The sequence below is a fragment of the Pogona vitticeps genome, chromosome 3 (assembly GCF_051106095.1).
Source record: "Pogona vitticeps strain Pit_001003342236 chromosome 3, PviZW2.1, whole genome shotgun sequence".
NCBI classification, from domain to species: domain Eukaryota; kingdom Metazoa; phylum Chordata; class Lepidosauria; order Squamata; family Agamidae; genus Pogona; species Pogona vitticeps.
Genome location: NC_135785.1, coordinates 133,112,976 through 133,132,725, shown reverse-complemented (window position 1 = coordinate 133,132,725; position 19,750 = coordinate 133,112,976). Strand labels below are relative to the sequence as shown.

Below are 19,750 nucleotides of genomic sequence, written 5' to 3'. Positions count from 1 at the left end.
TATAAGTGCCTGAGGTGAGAGGCCAATTTTCCCCAAGTAGCCCTAGACTGATTCAACCCACTTGGGTTGGTTGTTGTTGTTGTTTATTCATTTAGTCATGTCCGACTCTTCGTGACCCCATGGACCAGAGCACGCCAGGCCGTCCTGTCTTCCACTGACTCCCGGAGCTGGGCCAAATTCATGTTGGTTGCTTCGATGACACTGTCCAACCATCTCATCCTCTGCCATCCCCTTCTCCTCTTGCCCTCACACTTTCCTAACATCAGGGTCTTTTCCAGGGAGTCCTCTCTTCTCATGAGATGGCCAAAGTATTGGAGCATCAGCTTCAGGATCTGTCCTTCCAGTGAGCACTCAGGCTTGATTTCCTTTAGAATGGATCGGTTTGTTCTCCTTGCAGTCCAGGGGACTCTCAAGAGACTCCTCCAGCACCACAATTCAAAAGCATCAATTCTTCGGCGGTCACCTTTCTTTATGGTCCAGCTCTCACTTCCGTACATCACTACAGGAAAAACCATAGCTTTGACTATTCGGACTTTAGTTGGCAAGGTGATGTCTCTGCTTTTTAAGATGCTGTCGAGGTTTGTCATCGCTTTCCTGCCAATAAGAAGACGTCTTTTAATTTTGGGACTGCTGTCACCATCTGCAGTGATCATGGAGCCCAAGAAAGTAAAATCTGTCACTACCTCCATATCTTCCCCTTCTATTTGCCAGGAGGTGATGGGACCAGTGGCCATGATCTTAGTTTTTTTGATGTTGAGCTTCAGACCATTTTTTCTCCTCTTTCACCCTCATTACAAGGTTCCTTAATTCCTCCTCACTTTCTGCCATCAGAGTGGTATCATCTGCATATCTGAGATTGTTGATATTTCTTCCAGCAATCTTAATTCCATTTTGGGATTCCTCCAGTCCGGCCTTTCGCATGATGTATTCTGCATATAAGTTAAATAAGCAGGGAGACAATATATAGCCTTGTCGTACTCCTTTCCCAATTTTGAACCAATCAGTGTTTCCGTATCCAGTTCTAACTGTTGCTTCCTATCCCACATATAGATTTCTCAGGAGATAGATAAGGTGGTCAGGCACTCCCATTTCTTTAAGGACTTGCCATAGTTTGCTGTGGTCCACAAAGTCAAAGGCTTTTGCATAGTAAACTCTCTGGCTTTCTCCATAATTCAATGCATGTTAGCAATTTGGTCTCGAGTTCCTCTGCCCCTTCAAAATCCAGCTTGCACTTCTGGGAGTTCTTGGTCCACATACTGTTGAAGCCTACCTTGGATGATTTTGAGCATAACTTTGCTAGTGTGGGAAATGAGGGGGATTGGTAATTATTGTCATGAATTTGATTATGAAAATAGAATAGAGTTGTATTTCAGAGCTGCAACGAAAAAGCTAGAAATCTGCTTGTGTCCAGGTGCTAATTAGAGAGAAAAATGTACAAGGTCAGTTCTTCTCCAGCTAAAGAAAAAAAAATTAAGAAGAGCAAGCTGACCCTTATCTTATCTCAACTCCAATGGACAAGGACATAACTTCTTAATTTAAGAAAGATGGGAGAAGAGATGGAAAGGAGAGAGACGACGCCGAGTGAAATGCAGCCGACAGGACTTTATTCTGAGATTGCGTAAGAATGCTTATTTAAGATATAGTTAGACTGTTTATTGTTTTCACTTTATAGAGGAAATGACTGGTGGCTAAGGCTGGGGGTTATTTTAAAATAAGCTTGTTGAAATGACATCTTTTGTAATAAAATATAAAAAGACAAATTGTCTGTAAGCTGTCTCCTTGTTTAGACCAAGCTACTATGGTAAAATTGGCTACGTTAGAAATATATCATTTGATCTGGCCACATTACGCTACCAAGTAAGGGTCCTAAAGTAATAAAAGAGGAAGAGCAGACCTTCCAGATTGTTTATTTAAAGTCGGGACAGACTTGGGTGAAGGAGTGAGAAGTCACCTAGAGCAAAATTACAGGACCCGATTTTGCTGGCAATAGGGACTGATCATTCTGAATCCCTCTCTGTCTCGTGTAAAGGCAGTTCTAAGGAACGCTTTTACCACAATTATCATTAAATATCAAGGAAAATAGGCCTTTTGGGTTTAACTGTCCCTTTAGCCACATGTATGTAGATTGAATCCTAATCCAGGCTTCTACTTTAAGGCATCCTGTTTCTAGCCTTATCCTTGCATTTGACACGCATCTCGGGACCTGAAGTATAGATCTTAGAAATTTGGATTAAACTATTTCTTGTGATGCAATGTGAGAGCTGGGTTGGCCCTATGAATGAGCCGTACAGCAACTGAGCTAATGCCTTTGCTTTATACAATTTGAGGCCTGCTGGAATAAAGGACCCTCCTTGGGTGAGATGGAATTTTACTATGTTATTTGCCGATCTTTCTCCCTGATCTGCCACATATTTACTATGCTGAAGCCTAGATCCAGAGGCCTGTAGTACTACCCCCAGATATTTGAAGCTGTTCACCTGCTCAATACTGTGTCCATTTATTTGCCATGACCGAATCTTGGGTCTCTGTCCAAAGGCGACTATCTTGGTCTTCTGATAGTTGATAGTTAGGGATTTATATTCACAGTATGAGGCAAGCTTCTTAAGTGCCCTCCTCAGCCCTATGGGTGTTCTGGATATAATTACTATATCATCAGCATTGAGTAAAGCTGGCACTGTTCTATCCACAAGTTTAGGAGAATGGAGATCAGCTGTGTTAAGCCAGCTTGATAAGTCATTTATGTAAAGGATGAATAATGCTGGTGCCAGTGCTAATGATCACTTATAAAGCCCTAAATGGTTTGGGACCTCAATATTTGGCAGATCGTCTTCTCCCACCCAGATCTACCCGAATCACCCATCATAGCCAGCAGGGATGGCTGAGCGGCTCGGAAGGAAAAAACTAGAAACCAGGCCTTCTCGGCGGTGGTCCCTTGGCCATGGAACGCCCTTCCAACAGAAATTCAGCTGGCACCGTCGCTGGGTGTTTTTAAAAGACAGTTAAAAACTTGGCTATTTAGGCAGGCCTTCCCTCCAGTCAGCTAAGTCTTTTTTATTTCTTCTTTCCCCATCCTACCCCATCTTGGTAATCCTTTCTTAAATTAATTGAATTAATATAGCAATTGTATTTTTATGATTATATATATATTATATTGATTTATTTTATGTTGTAAGCCGCCCAAGTAGATATGGTCTAAAGGGGCGGGGTATAAATTTAATAAATATGAATGAATGAATGAATGAATGAATGAATGAATGAATGAATGAATGAATGAATGAATGAATAAATAAATAAATAAATAAATAAATAGGCAGCCTTGCCTAACAGCTCTGTACGTTTGCACAGATTCCGTGAGGTGTCCTTGTCTGCTGCACCTGACTCTCAAGTATGTTTCTTCCTGTAGAGCCCTGATTAGATGTAGAAGTCTTTTGTCTAAAGATGAGTTTGTTAGTTTGTCCCAGAGGTGTGTTCTCGATATAGAATCAAATGCTGATTTTAAAATCCACAAAGGCGGCATAGAGTGATGTTACCTCTTTGGCCGAGTATTTCTCTGTAAGATGCTGTATAATAAGGCACTGTCCTATTGTGGATCTCCCTGGCTGAAAGCCTGCTTGTTTGGCCCCAATGATATTTTCTGCTTCGAGCCACTCCAGGAGTTTGTCTAGGAGGTGCCTTGCATATAGTTTGCTTATAATATTCAGCAAACTTATTGGCTTATAGTTGGCTGGATCTTCCCTTTTCCCCTTCTTACAAAACAGGACCACTATGGCCATTTTCCATAATATTGGGATGTGGCCTGTGTCATTGATATGCATGAAGAGAGCTGCTACAAAAGAGGCCCACCATATCTTGTTTTCTTTTAGGAGTTCTGGAGGGATGCCATCAAAGGCCTGGGGCTTTTCCATTTTTTAGCTGATCTAAATGAGCTATTATTTCACCTGTGGTCACCGGGGTCCATTTGGGAGTGCTACCAAGCATTAGTGAGGAAGGGGGTACAATGACATCCTCGTACATACTTGTAAAGTGGGATACCCCTTTATCTGGTGGAATACAAGAGGATAACGGGTGTTTGGGCTCTGATAGTCTGCCTGAGATTAGTTTCCAGAAAAGGGATGGATTTTTGTCTTTTACTGCTTCTATCACCTTCCTCCATAGTTCTCTCGTTCTCTTTTACTGTGTTGTATCCGCTGTTTGTATTCTTTTTTATGTATCATTAGTTTTAGGAGGGCCTAAACTAATGGACTGTGGACTGTCTGGCTTCCTACTGAATTACGGGCATCAATCAGATTTTTCGTAGTTAAAAGTTGTTTTAGATTTTGTGCCAGTTTAGGTGACCATCTTACTCGGCAACATAATGCTGTAATTTCAGTATGATATCTTGGTTCTGTGTCTAAATTTCTAATGTTTAGGTGGAATCTTAGATGTAGGGGGAAATGATCCCCCTCCATGTAAGGCAGTACTTGGAGAGTTTCCACCATGGAAAGGAGCCCCCTGCACACCAGGATGTAGTCAATTGTACTAGCTTTATATGCTGCCATAAATGTGTATTTTCCTGGGGTATCACCTGTGATTGTGCCCTTTAAAACTGAGAGGCCCAGTCTATAGGCAAATTTGTATAGAGGCCCCGGCTTAGTTTGCATGTTGATCTTTAGATGCCTTCTCCTGATTCAGGTTCCCCACATTATCATTCCTTATGTTGGCTATCCTCTTAAATTTGGTTCCCAGATAAAAATCATCTGGTCCCATACGGGCGTTTAGATCCCCACCAGTCAGGACCAAAGCATCCGGATGTTCCATGATAAGCTCTCTTACATAGTTTGCAAGGTCTGTACAGTTTCCTTCTGTTTCTGCTTTTCTAGATGTAGGAGGTAAGTATATGTTAATGATCAATAGGGTTTTCATACTTCCTGTAAGTACTACTGCCATGGCAAGCTATCTCAGGGGGGGTTTTGTCGTAGATTTCACTTTCAGAGCCATTGATACCAGAATGGTCAGCCCCCACTTCAGTCTCCCCAGTCCGTGCCCTGGGATTGGCTTTACCATGAAAGAATTGAAACCATCTAGTATTATATCTTTCTCAGACCATGTTTCTTGCAAAAGAATGGTGTCATATTTGCTGCGAAAGAAAGGAGTCTCATGGGTATGGGAGATACATCTGGTCCAACCTGCCACATTCCATGATAAAAGTTCAGCTTTAGATGCTGATTTTGGTTGCTTTCTGGAGCACACCACCATAATTGAGTGTCTGGTACCTCCTTCCACTCCTGAATGCTCAGTTCTTCTGCCTTTGGGGTCATTTCCCCTCTTGTGGCAGAGAGAATTTTAATGGGTTTCCCTTCCTTGTATACTATTAGCTTCTCCAGAGCAGGCTGGGATACATCTAATGACTGACATCCTCTGTAGGTGAGAAGAGCAGCTGGTGTGGGTAAAGGGTAATCTTGTATTCGTGAAGGCTTTCCTCTGAAGATGCCAGCCACAGAGACTGGTGAAACGTTAGGAAGAACCACTTTCAGAACACGGCCAAGAAGCCCAAAAAACCCACAACAACCAAAGGGTAATCTTTATCGGCCCAGTCTTTGTTGTTTTGATTTCTTTGTGTGTCTCTACTAAAAGAAGATATTTCAGCTCTACCTGGGTAGGTAGTCCTTGATGCGTTTGGATCTATGGAATCTTTGTGAAGTTGGGCTTCTTGTTTGTTTTTTCCCCATGCAGTATTCCAGGGCGAAGAGTTCCTCAAATGTTTTTGTTTTTTGTCTTCCGATAGTCAGTTCTGGGGATAAGCTACTAAAGGGGCATAGCTATTGCCCATATGCCACTTGGAGTTGGAGTTGGAAATAGTTCCAATTGAGCAGGCTGGATGTATCTTCTCTTTGTATGGATGGTATGTTCTGTCATTTCTGGAGGATATAATACCTTTTGAAAGATGCCTTGACCTTGAGAGCATTTTCACCTGATTGCTCTGGTTTTTTATTTTGCTTGTAGGATCACGGGGCATGTTCATTGGGATATTGTTTGGAAAGGTTGCAAAATTGGTGTGCGTTTCCATTCCTCTGCCATCTGATTTGGTTTTGGAAGGTGATCTGCTGTAAATGGTGGAAGCTTCAGCCCTGTATCTATACAGGTCATAGCTGGGATTTTCGGCTGTTATCTTCCTTCCTTCCTTCCTCTCTTTGTTCTGGAACCTGAATTTCTCTATTTGTTAGTTTGTGGGTGTCCAATTTTGTGATTGGTCTGAAGTTGATATTTGAATAACTTGTATGTATTCCCCATTTGAATGATACTGTTATTTTTTCAAACTTGTGTAACAGGCTCCAAAAATGATGGGCCTGTTTACTATTGGCGAAGATCATGTGTACCCTGCCTCTTACTTGCCCGGGCTTACTGGGATAAATACAGTAACATTTTGAGTTCGTTTCAGCATCCCAATCCTTGCCCAGAATTTCTGTTATTGTCCGTAATATTTCTGAATTGGAGGCCCAGGTGCCATTTGATTTTCTTAGTGGCCAGTTATAGATGGTGATATGTTTCATGGGCTTGGATGAAGGGGTTTCAACCAAGGTGGACTCTTCACTGTCTGAGGTTGCTGACCATTGGGCGGTTTCTATCTGTATATTTTTCTTGCATGCTATCACAGGAAGTGGATGCTGAGGATAGGGTTCTTCTTGGGTGTTTCCCCACCATTCATCTATGGTTATTAGCTCTAGATTGGAGGATGTTAGGTCAGGTCCCTCTGTGTCCTCACTTCGGTCATATGGGTCTGTCATGAGTGCAGCTGAAGATCTGGAACCAGAAGGGTTAACTGAGGCTGAAGAGAATGCTGAGCAATCAGAAACACCTGAATTGCCTCCAGATTCTACTTCCTCAGCAGACAAGCTTCAGGGAAGACTTAGGGCAAAAAGGTCAGAGGATCGCTCGAAGGCTGTCCACAGAAACATCCGTTCAAATAGCCCTGAGTATTGACAGGATAGAAAGGTTTCCAGCAGCTCAAGGGGCTGTTTTGCTATAAAACAGTTCCTAGTCAGCTAGAATTTCTGTGGAAGCAACAAGTCAAAACCTCTGGCTTGCATACACGCTCCTGCAACCTTGAACCATGTTCCTGACTCTGGACTCTGACCCTGGACTACGTTGTGTGTTTGGTTCTGGACTCTGACCTTGGACTACGTTCTGTGAGTTGGTTTGGTAAATGGATATCGGCTTTGCATTCTTGATATTCCTGACCTTGGAATGGTTTATTGGACTTCAGCTGTTGTAACCCCTGGGAACGTGACAGGGTCTGCCCAAGCCTTTAGGGTCATCCTGGAGATGGGCATTCGGTCCTGAGTTGTTTTTTCTGATAGCTGTGGGTAACTCTGACCTTTAAAGGCTGGGGAGTTATCTTTTTGTGTTTGATCTTTCGTGCCCAGCTCCTTTTTTGCCTGAAGTACTCTCTGTTCAGTATTCCGAGGGTTTGAGGGAGGTGCTGCTTTTAGAATCCCCAACTTTATCATGTCAGCAATGCATTGTAGTATTGCTTTAATATCAGCGATTTTTTCTTTAGATCATGCAGCTTATTGAAAATTGTCTGGTTCGATTTAGCTGAGAGGAAGCACTGATCACGTAGTTGGGTGTAAATAATCCTAGTTTGTTCACTGTCAGGCCCTTGAGCATCTTGGGGACCTACATTTCCTTCCATATGGTTCTCCTTGGGCCCAGGTGTTGATAAATTTAGATGCTTATAGAATGATTCCATAGAGGCAGAGAGAGCCTTCTCTAGCAGGTCTGGATCTGGAGACGAATTGCCGATTTCTCCTCCAGAGTGCAGCGTTCTGACTGCAACCCCCTGGTATGTCTCTCCATTACTTATGCCTACATTGTCTGTAGTAAGTGAGGTACTTGACGTAAATTCCCTCAGTGGCCTTTGATTGTAAGAGGAGGTATGTTCACATTGGCTGATGAGATCTGAGGCCACACAGAAGTCTGCTATTGATTTCTGATTTGGCTTTTTGGAAGCCTTTTTTATCTTGCCATAGGTTTTTTTGGTCCTAGTAGTGACCATAGTTATACTCCACAGATTTAGCTTAATTAGTGTCCCCTTCTACTTCTGCAGGTACAAACTTCCACTGAGAAGGAGAAGAATATGGGTTTGACAGTTATGGTCAATAGGTGCTGTATAAAAACACTTCTTAGCTCCAGTAAACATTCAGACATAAACCATTAAAGGGCAGGTTATTCCACCCTGTTCCTTGAAGGACTTTTACTCACTGTGAGCCAGTTGTAGATTGATGAAGACGGCAGATCCGCCCCTGCTGTATGCCAAACAACTCCCCAAAGACAGATGGCTTTTCTTAAAGTAAATGCTTTTCTTGCAGACTGGATTCAAGCAGGTGCTTACTGTCCACAGTAATGCTGTTATTTTCTTTCCAAGGCTTCAGTTGTATAATTTTGTGATACAGAGATATTTCTAATACAATGGTGCCCCGCATAATGAATCCACATAGCGATGTGTTTTTTCCGATCATTTTTGCGATCGCATTGTGATGTTTTAAATGGTAAAACATCGCTTTGCGATGATCGGTAAGCGTTTCGCTTACTGATTTTCGCATAGCGATATTTTTTCTAACAGCTGATCGGTGGTTCCAAAATGGCCACTGGATAAATAAAATGGCCGCCCGCTGTGTTTTTGCCCGGATTCCTCGCTTACCGGGCAGCGAAAATGGTGGCTGCATGGAGGATCTTCGCATAACAGTGAGTTTTTTGCCCATAGGAATGCATTAAATGTGCTTGAATGCATTCCTACGTGCTTCTTTGTTCTGCATAGCGATGAATCCATATAGCGACGATTTTTCTGAAACGGATTATCATCGCTATGCGGGGCACCACTGTATCTCTCGGCAGCTCCAGTGGTCATTATCTCTGTGTTTACTTTTACCAAGGCTAGTATCATGCCCCTAACCGAAAAATAAAATAGGAGCTTCAACTAAACAAAAGCAATAAAAACCATATAGAATTAAATAAAATAAAAATAAAATCACCGGTATGTAGCCACGAGCGTCTTGCCTGGCTGAGCCGGAACTGGAAGCCCCCGCCCCATGCCAGAGTATGTACGTAACTCATTTCATCATATTTTACTTGATCTTTAACTGAACAAATATTTCTTTTGTCCATCTAAAAAAATTTATCCTCTGATCAAGTGTGTCTATGTGGAAGTACATCAAGAGGTATACAGCAAGTGAGTAAGAAAAAAGAAGACTCTCAGAATGCTTTTAAGAAAAAACATCTTTTAGCTCTGACTAGTTATCATTCTCAACACTTTCCCCAAATATTACCTTTCAGAGAGGTCATTGTACTAAAATTAAAATTAGCTGTAAATCTGGACCATCATGAATGAGAATTGACTTGACAGCATGTGATTGTGAGGAAACAGAAGGAAACTGGGACTTGTAGTCATACAAAGATGGAGTCTGTTAGGTTCTGTGTAAGATAGATTTGAAAGCACTGAAATGTTCTCATCAGATAGTTGTTAGAATTGTGCGGCCAGGAACAAAGATAAGGGAGCAAGGCCAAAGAGGCCCGGATCTTCTCCTGTGAAATGTGGGAGGTGAACTGTTTTACACCCACTTGCTCTTAATTGTTTAACAGCTTGGAAGTGTCATAAAGAAGGTGATCCAAAGGTATGTAGAAAATGGTTTTTCATGTATGTGATCCTTGTTCATGGATGTTGTGGAATGTGAGAGGTTAGGGTTTTTTGAAGGAGGAGAGGGGGGAGAAATAGCCCAGCTTCTCTAGATGCTAACATGTAGAGAGTGCAAAGAAGATTACTTAGCTTAATTTTAGTTTTTCTTATTTTACTTTGGAATACTGAACTTAATTTAATCATTGTAACTGCTGGATATGCCTAATGTTTATGCCTTTTAAAGCTACAACTGTATTCTAATGCAACTACTTTGTTTTCTTAACAAAAACAAATATAATTCTTCAACAGAGAAGTGGTCTCTTGAACAGCACGACTTGCACCTAAATCCAGTGAGGACTTGAGAAGGTCACTAATTGCTACTGTAAGTATTGAGAGATCCTAGCTGACTAGGCTGTTGTGCTATCAAAGGAACCATATAGTCAATGATTTGCTGCCTTGTAAGTTGGCAAGCACAGGGATGTGGTGGCGCTGTGGGCTAAACCGCAGAAGCCTGTGCTGCAGGGTCAGAAGACCAGCAGTTGTAAGTTCGAATCCACGCGACGGAATGAGCACCCGTCACCTGTCCCAGCTCCCGCCAACCTAGCGGTTCGAAAGCATGCAAATGCGAGTAGATAAATAAGGACCACCTCGGTGGGAAGGTAAACAGCGTTCCGTGTCTAAATCACACTGGCCATGTGACCACGGAAAGATTGTCTTCGGACAAACGCTGGCTCTATGGCTTGAAGAGCGGGATGAGCGCCGCCCCCTAGAGTCAGACACGACTGGACAAAAATTGTCAAGGGGAACCTTTACCTTTACCTTTACTAAGTTGTCAAGTGTTCTCTTTTAGGTTGGGCTTGTTTGTGGGGCATGTACTATGCACTTCTAGCCCTAAAGGACCTACATCATGTACTCAAATTGGTAGTTTTGCACCCACAGTGACTCCTTGGCTGAGATAATTGTCCCTTTAGGGAGAGATGATTGTGAGAGTGATTATTATATTATTAGTTATGGCTGCACAGGAGTGGAGCAATAATTGTCAATATTCTATAAGGAAATTCTACAAATGCAGGCAGCCCAAAGAAAAAAATATAGGTAACTTTTAAGCTGGGTTTCAAATCAGTACCAAATGCAGCATATTTTTAGCAGACGGTCTACTTTTGATCTCAGCCAAACTAGGGTCGATTTCGGTAGAGTTTTTTAGTTATTATTTTTTAAAAATAAGAGTGTTCACCCAGCAATCCCCAGATCATGCAATCGTGTTCTGGGATCTTCTAGCAATAAGCTACCTTGGGTCTCTGGTAGGGAAGAAAAGTAGGATAGAAATAAAATAAAAGATTTCCACTGTGACATTGCTCTGTCTATACCTTTGCTACAAGAAGGCTTTTAAAAAATATATAAGAAAAGTATATGAAAATACTATAGTCAAAAATTCATAATCCATACGGCCATTATCCAGATTGTCTCTCAGTTTTTAAATTAATGTATTCTTGCAATAATTTTTATCAGTTATAGTGTAAACAACCAATTATTTAATTAAGCCTATTGTTTTGTATTTACTCAAGCTGAAATTCCAACAACTTATGACGGGGATCCGCTTTTCTAAGATAGAGTTGGCTGCCTTGGATTCCTGGGCATAATGAAAGTCAAAAGAGAGCCCTAATAGATGCTGTTTGACTGGAAAAGCTTTAAGCCATGAGCTATTATGGAATATTTCTGTAGAAGGCTAAGATATCCCATAGATGGATCAGCATGTATTACCTTGTTCCAAAATCTAAAAGCAGATAGCCACGCGCTGCATTCTAGTGATGTTAGACCAGTCTCTAATCGTAAGGCAGCTGCAGGGACGCATCTTGCCATTCCCAGAATGGATCTTAGAAAATTTGAAAGAACACTCTCTATATGTGTGAAATCCTAGGATCCAACTTGGTATACCATATAACAGTTGGGGCAGAATCTTGAGCTTAACAACTTGAATAACAGCTGGAATAAATTGTCCCCCCTTAGTAAAGAAAAGAAATGCAAGATAGCTTTCTGCATGCTCTGGGTTGCTTGAATTATGGTCCCTCTATGGGCAGCCCAGCAAAGTTTATGGTGGAATCTAATACCTACTGTAGGTACTTTAGCAGTTTTATTTGCTCAATACAAGAACCATTAATTGTCCATTTTCTAGTTGTTACAGAATGAGTGAAAACCATAATTTTGGTTTTAAGAAAATTTAGAACCAAGTGGTTGTTCTCACAGTAGGTCATAAATGTGCGGATCAGCCATTTAAGTCCTCTTTTCGATAGCAACAGAAGGACAGCATCATCTGTGTAAAGCAGTAGGGGGCATTTGGTCTCCGCCAATCTAGGAGGATTGAAGTCTGTTCCAAGACACCACCCAAACAGATAATTTAAATACAGGTTAAATAGTGTGGGGGCCCTGTCGAACCCCTTTATTAGCCTGAATAGGTTTTCTCAGGTTTCCTTCTGTACCACATCTAACACGGAGTGTGGTGCCTGATAAAGACATTTAATAAGATACAGGAGTCTCTTATCTGTAGAGGTTTTTTGTATACTTTTGACCATAGAATGTCTCTTGGGACAGAATCAAAGGCTGATTTTTAATCTCTGAATGTAGTATAGAGCCCATTTCCATGAGAGGACATCGTAGGCCCAGTTATGTGGCCACAGCATTTCCAAGCCTTCTAGTCCTCTTGGGAACTTTAACACATATATTGCCAAACATTGTGTTAAAGTCTACCCTGTTGTTCCAAGGAAACTGAAGCAAACTAAGATAACTTACTTTGTTAGTTCATTGACACCTGTAACAAGCAATATAAAGAATTCTGTTACTCCTCATATTGACTTATCTGACAGCTTTTTGACAAACTGGCAGTTACAGGAAAGTAGCCAGTTAATAGGCAGCCTGCTAAATAGCACGGTGAATGTAGATTTTGGCAAGTTAAGACTGTCAGATTTTGCACCAGACCTGGCCTTGGGCTCTGATGGTTCATTGCTGCCAAACGATGCTGAGACCCTTAGGGAGCAGAAGTTGAACTGTACAAAGGCTGAAATGCCAGAAACTAGACATTACACCAGTAACAGGGGGACATGATTCTTCTCAATCCTGTAAATTAGTCTCCTTGGACTGTGATAAAGCAACTCCTCCGAAGAATCCGGGTAGCTGTAGAATACAGGGCTTTTTAGCAGAAATTAGAGATACATTAAAGGAAATAAACCAATCTGTGGCCACTATAGCAGATCATCTGATGGAAAATAGGATGCATCTTGCAAAAAATACAACTGACCAGTTGAACCAGAGTCAGAGCCAGGCTGATCATACACGGTGTGCGTCTGATAAGATGAACTATTACAATCTGTCCCCAAAAACTATTGACAGAATTGATAAGCCTTCACTAGAAGAGTTACTTCTATGTGTAAGTTCTCAGACAGAGGTTCAGAGAAATCCTATTGCTGCTATACCACCTAAGGCAGACTCTCTAGAACCTTTGTTGGCAATGGTCTCTTCAAGCGCAAAACATTATCCTCCAGGAAAGGATCCCATAAATATTGGAGAAAAGGCATCTGACCTACATTCGGCAAAGGCCAAGCCCAAACCTGTGAAGACAAAGGAGGCCCGGAAACGAACATCCAAAAAAAGAAGAATGAATTTTAAACCTTTATTTAAACTAATAGAATCAGCAAAGTATACTGCAAAAGGGAAGGAACCCGGTGTTGATATCCAGCATGCTGAAAGATAAGCTAAGGACGCTCAGAGAGAGAAACTTAACTCCAAGAGGACTCTTAAGGATAGTGGCACTGACCAACTTAAGGACTCCCTAACTTCGGATACAATCCACTCCTCCAAGCAGAGGGCTCAACCCTCCAATCGGGGTCCACAACAGCTACACCCACAGACTAAGAATATCTTATCTACCAACCTACCCAGTGTGGATCCGGATTTGGCTGCAGGTTACCCAATACTAGTCATTATAAGAAATAGAAGCTTGAACCCAAGATTTAAAAAGAAGAAAAGTAGATGGAATGACGAGATTTTAGGGCGAGTTAACACCTATGGGCTTTCTAAACAGTCCTTCAGGCAAGAAATTGATTATTACCACAAGGACTGACAGTGTGACAGGAGCTATTCTTTGAAGGTGATGGACCCATTGGGCCTAGAGCGTGGAGGTGGTGGAGAGCAACCCTATGGTGCCAAGCATACTATATCCAATGTTTCAGGAAATGAAGTTAGTATGCAAACTAATTTTAATTTAGTTAGGGCATCTTCTCCCCTTCAGTTAGAGCCATCCTTATCCCATGACCTCCTCAGCTATCAGACTTGGTAGATCCCATGTTTCAGCGTGAGAGTCCCGCAATTAAATTTTTGTTCTGGAATATTGCAGGCTGGCAGACGAAGGCTTCAGATCCTGCCTTCATTGAATATATCAGTAACTCCGATATTATTCTACTACAAGAAACGTGGTCTTTGAAGGAGCCAATGTTAAATGGATATGTGGCATATTCTATTAATGCCTCGCCCAGTGATAGAGGTGGTCGACCCAAGGGTGGTATGGTCGCTTTCTTATCAACAAAGTTACAGGTAACAGTAGTGGCATGGGATTTTTCCAACAGGATAGCTTCTGCCTTGACACTGAAGATTGCTACTTGTTTGTTACTACTTATCAATGTTTATATTCCTCCGCAACAATCTCGTGTGATGACAGATGACTTCCAGGTGGGGGAAACGTCTCAAGGGTCCTGGAAGCTCACTCAGACCCTTGCCATGCTCCTCCCACCCCCACACGGGACCAGCGCCAGTGAAATCGCCAGCTTCTGGGAGTGTTTGGAAGCTTGGGGAGCCTCCAAACACTCCCAGAAGCTGGTGATTTTACCCCCCTGGCCCCCGAGGGGGGCAGGGTGAGTCTCTAAAGTGTCCTGGAACACACCCTAGGACCCTTTGGAGGCTCACCCTGCCCCCCCGCTGGGCCAGAGGGGGCTGGCGATTTTGCCCCCTCTGACCCCCAGGGGGGGCAGGGCGAGCCTCCAAAGGGTCCTAGGGTGTGTTCCATAAGATGGACCTCTCCATAAGGCTCACCAATTTTTAGGAGAAGAAAACAAATTATTTTTTCCTGTTTTCTTCTAAAAATTTGGTGCGTCTTGTGGAAAGGTGCATCTTATGGAGCGAAAAATACGGTAATTACTTCTCTTAGTTCAGTGGAACCAGTCTTAGAGCTTACAAACACATGGTACAATCTTTACAAACTCTTCTAACTTGTAAAAGACATGCAAATTGATTAATGGTTCTCTCCATATAAAGCCCTGCTTTGATTCAGAGTGCAAAACAGCTAAACATGAGTTACTGGTCACCTATAGGGCCTAAAGAGAACAGAAGGTAAAGGTTCCCCTTGACAATTTTTGTCCAGTCGTGTCCGACTCTAGGGGGCGGCGCTCATCCCGCTCTTCAAGCCATAGAGCCAGCATTTTGTCCGAAGACAATCTTTCCGTGGTCACATGGCCAGTGTGATTTAGACACGGAACGCTGTTACCTTCCCACCGAGGTGGTCCCTATTTATCTACTTGCATTTGCATGCTTTCGAGCCGCTAGGTTGGCGGGAGCTGGGACAAGTGACGGGTGCTCATTCCGTCGCGTGGATTCAAACCTGGCTAGAATTCCAACAGATTGGTTTACGCTTAAGAAGAAGTACAAGGCTCTAGTTAAAAGTAAAAAGCTTCAAGCACAGAGGGAAACCTGGCAATGTTTGATAACTGCTTCCAATTTGAAGGACTCGGCCTCCTTCTGGAAGATAGTAACAAAGGGAACGCTAATTTATACTCCCAAACAAGATTTCTATATATTGCCTAGTATATGGGAGGAACATTTTCGAAGTATTTTCACAGTCCATTCAGCTAGTACCTTAATTTCTCAGAATGAGCCTGATCCACCTGAATGGCCCCCAGTTGCTCCAAGGGAAATCTTAATGCTAGTTAAGCAACTTAAACCAGGCAAGGCTCCCGGAACCGACTATATCCCACCTGACTTTATAATGTCCAACTCTGACTGGTGGGCTCCTGTACTAGCCTCTTTATTCACCTGGATTGATAAAACAGCATGTTTTCCTGAGGACTGGGGCCTAGCCATCATAGTCCCAATTTATAAAAGAGGAAACAGAGAGGATCCTGTTAATTATCGACCAATAAGTCTATTAAACACCATTAGTAAATTATATTCAAGGCATTTATTGGGCAAATTACAAGATTGGCTACTTGAGGAGAATATACTTGCAGAGGAACAAGCAGGATTTAGGCAAGGAAGATCCAACATAGACCAGGGTCTTATCTTACACCACGTGGCATCTAAATACTCTGCCCCCAAAGGTGGTGCTCTATATGCAGCCTTCATAGATTTCAAATCTGCTTTTGACCTCATACCAAGGGAACGCCTGTGGTCAAAATTTGAATCCACAAGTATTGATAAACGGCTTCTCCTATTGATGTGACGACTCCATGAAAATACGCATTTGCAGGTTCTTTGTAACTCTGCAGGGATCTTATGCAACCAAATCCCTGTACTTAATGGAGTGAGACAAGGTTGCATACTAGCACCCACCTTGTTCAACTTCTATATCAATGGCTTAGTTGGGAATTTAAGTAACCCTGATTTTTATTTATTTATTTATTTATTTATTTATTTATTTATTTATTTATTTATTTATTTATTTATTTATTTATTTTATTTCTATCCCGCCTATCTGATCATATTAGACCACTCTAGGCGGCTTACAGTAAAAATAACAATGTAATTTTAAGACTTTACAGCAGAAACGTAAATAAAAATAAAGAGCAGAATAAGAAAAAGAAAAAAGATCGTCAAGGGTTTTCTGTTGGGAAGGCCCGCCTATACATCAATGTTTTTAGTTGTTTCTTAAAAATGCCCAGCGAGGGAGCCGCGCGAATCTCAGGGGGCAAGTTGTTCCAAAGGCGAGGAGCCACCGCCGAGAAGGCCCGGTTTCTGGTCTTTTCCTTTTGGGCCTCTCTCGGCGTTAGGCTCCTCAGCCTTATCTCCTGGCTCGCGCGAGTGACACGGGTAGATCTAGGTGGGAGAAGGCGTTCCGCCAAGTATCGAGGTCCTAAACCGTTTAGGGCTTTGTAAGTAAGCGTTAGCACTTTGAAATCAATGCGGAATCGGATGGGCAGCCAATGCAATGCGGCCAGAGTGGAGGAGATATGTTGGTATCTTCTCAGCCCACTGAGTAGTCTGGCCGCCGCATTCTGCACCACCTGTAGTTTCCGCAGCAATCTCAAAGGTAGCCCCACGTAGAGCGCATTACAGTGGTCTAATCTCGAGACTACAAGCGCATGCACCAGAGTGGTGAGAGACCCCACATCAAGGTAGGGCCGCAGCTGGGCTATCCGCCTGAGATGGAAAAAAGCGGAACGGACCACGGACGCCACCTGGGTCTCCATGGTGAGCGCCGGGTCAAGATGGACACCCAAGCTACGGACCCCATCCTTGGCGGGCAAGGTCACCCCCCAAAAAATGAGGGAGTTTCCCTTGTCCCCAGGTGTGGGGGAGCCTACCCTCAGTACCTCCGTCTTGTCCGGGTTCAGCCTCAGCCCGTTCTCCTGCATCCATTCCTGTACAGCCTCCAGGCAATTTTCATCAACCCAAACTTGCCTCTCACCCAATTGCAATCCTACTCTATGCTGATGATGCTGTTTTATTGTCAACAACGTGCATAGGATTTAGAAGACTCCTGAGATCCTTCTCCTCTTAACGTAATAAAGAACAACTAATAATTAATTATGCTAAAACCAAGATTATGGTTGTGAGCAGAAGGAGAATAAAGCATAATTGGTCTCTAAATGGACACCCTGTAGAGCAAGTAGCTTGCTACAAATACCTTGGCATAGTTTTTCACTCTTCATGTAAACCACGCAGCAATGAGTGCCCAGAAAAATACTGGAGCACTAAGAAGATTTTTCCATATTGATGGGGGTAAATATGTACCATCGGCAATACAAGTTTTTAAGGCCAGGATTATTTCACAAATGTTTCATGGCTCTCAACTATTCACTTGTGCTAATCTACAACCTCTGGAGATTGTCCAGACCAAATTCGTGAGAGCCATTCTTGGAGTTCCACCTTGTACTCCCAATGTGGCTCTTCACTTAGAGGTTGGGTTAATATCCATCAAAGCACGGGCTAAAGTCCTTATGGTGAAATACTGACTTAAACTGATTTTTGCATTAGAAGGCTTGGCCCCACTGACCCTACTAGATTCCTTTCAGTCACAGTGGAAGAAGCATATAAATGAAGAGTTATTGAAAATTGGCTTTTCCCCCAGCATACTTATAGCAATGGGTCTCAAGGATGCTGTCAAAGCAATGAAGTTAAGCGTTTGGGACATTGAACTACAGGACCATGTTGGCCAGTTAGGGAAGTATAATTTTCTTAAGAAATGTGCTTTTATCACCTCCTTGTATTTAGCCAGCACTATGTCATCTAAAGCCGTAAGGGCTTTTACGCTAGCTAGGCTCAATGTATTTCCTTCTAAGCTTTTGGAGGGAAAATTTCGAGGTTTGCCTACATCAGATTGTCTCTGCCTTTGTAAAAGTGAGAAAGTTGAATCAATTGGTCATGTTCTCCTTTTCTGTACTTGCTATCAGGATCTTCGTATGAAGCATTTATCATCTATTATTTGTAAATTTCCCAGGAGATCAGAGGAGGATTATGTCCAGCTGCTACTCTCTGACAATAACCCTTATATTACAAGACAAGTGGCCAAATTCTGTGCGGCAGCAGTGGTTTTTCGTAATCAAATGTTTGGGTAGCTGATTTTAGATGGATATGTTTTAATATAACACTGGCTGAGGTTTTATTTCTATTAACATGATGTTATTAACTGGAAAGAAGGGTTGTTTTATCATGTTTTAATAGAATTATATTACCCTGACTGATCTTACCAAGCCATAATTATATTTATCTATTTTATATTGATTTGGTTTTACTGGTCTTTGACCGTAATAAAGTATTGATGGATTGATACACTGTTCAATTGCTATTCTATTCTTACTAAATCCTGCCTGTTCCTTCCCCAAGATATTTTCATGTCGTCGGACCAAGTGATGGGAAATTTACCTGAGTTGTTGATATGGGTAAACAAGTTTGCCAACAAAGGTGCCCACCAATCCATGTCAGCCTTTACCATTTCAGGGAGAATGGCATCTGTTCCCAGGGCTTTGCCTGATTTCATACTTCTAATCAGGGTTATTGTTTCAGTCACTGTGACCGGCCTCCATGGAGGAGTGTCATTTAAATTTATAGGTGGAGAGAAATCTGTAGAATTCTCTTTGATGTCCCCAAATAGAGTAGAGAAATGCTGTTCCCAGATATCTGCTGGGATGTTACTGCTGAGCTGGTTCGAGGACGAGCTCAGGGCATCAGTGACAAGAGCCCAAAAGAGTTTAGATTTTTTATTTAAAGTGCATTCTATTAATGCATTCCATCCCGTTTGAATTGCTTGTCTCTTTTTACATGCTATTAATTTTTTACTAATATTATAATATTAATATTATAATAATATTCCGCTGGTAATATGTTTAGGTTTTCCTTTCTATAGTTGTTATATACCTCTCTCAGTTGTTTTTTAACTACATGGCATTCTCTGTCAAACCACTTGGGGCCGTTTATCTTTAATGAGGCTTGTGGAAGCAGTTGTTTGGAAGTTAGGGCCATGTTCATCACATTGATTAGCATTGAATCTTTATATTTGGCAGCAGTGGCATTTGTGGCTCCTATGATTGAATTTTTAGGGACTCCCCCTAAGCGGAGCCAAAGAAGCCTTCTAGCTTATTGTGAGTTTCCTCAGTCCAATGTATTCTCTTTTGTTTGAAGCTTAGGAATTTATCTTGAAGATGAAGTTTTGCACTCAGATGCACAGATTGTGAAAGTAGCAGGATGGTATTAAGGGGCAGGTGGTCACTATCCAGCCTTAGGCCTACAGAAAATTCCACTACCTCTCTAGATAAAGAGTGGGAGATTAGCACAAAATCCACAGCACTGCTTACATAGGTGAATTCATGGTGTTTGTCATAGTGGGGGTACCCGTTTAAT

The 19,750-nt window shown here is 42.2% G+C and overlaps 1 long non-coding RNA gene across 3 annotated transcripts in view; it reads left to right on the top strand.

Moving 5' to 3' along the window:
• The first annotated feature begins 9,938 nt into the window (after positions 1 to 9,938).
• Positions 9,939 to 19,750, top strand: part of LOC140705829 (uncharacterized) — a 132,040-nt gene continuing 122,228 nt past the window's right edge. For 2 of the 3 annotated variants that reach the window (XR_013543743.1, XR_013543744.1), the window contains exon 1: positions 9,939 to 10,034. This is a non-coding gene — a long non-coding RNA (uncharacterized LOC140705829). The remainder of the gene's footprint in view (positions 10,035 to 19,750) is intronic. The other variant, XR_013543747.1, reaches the window with a different exon arrangement.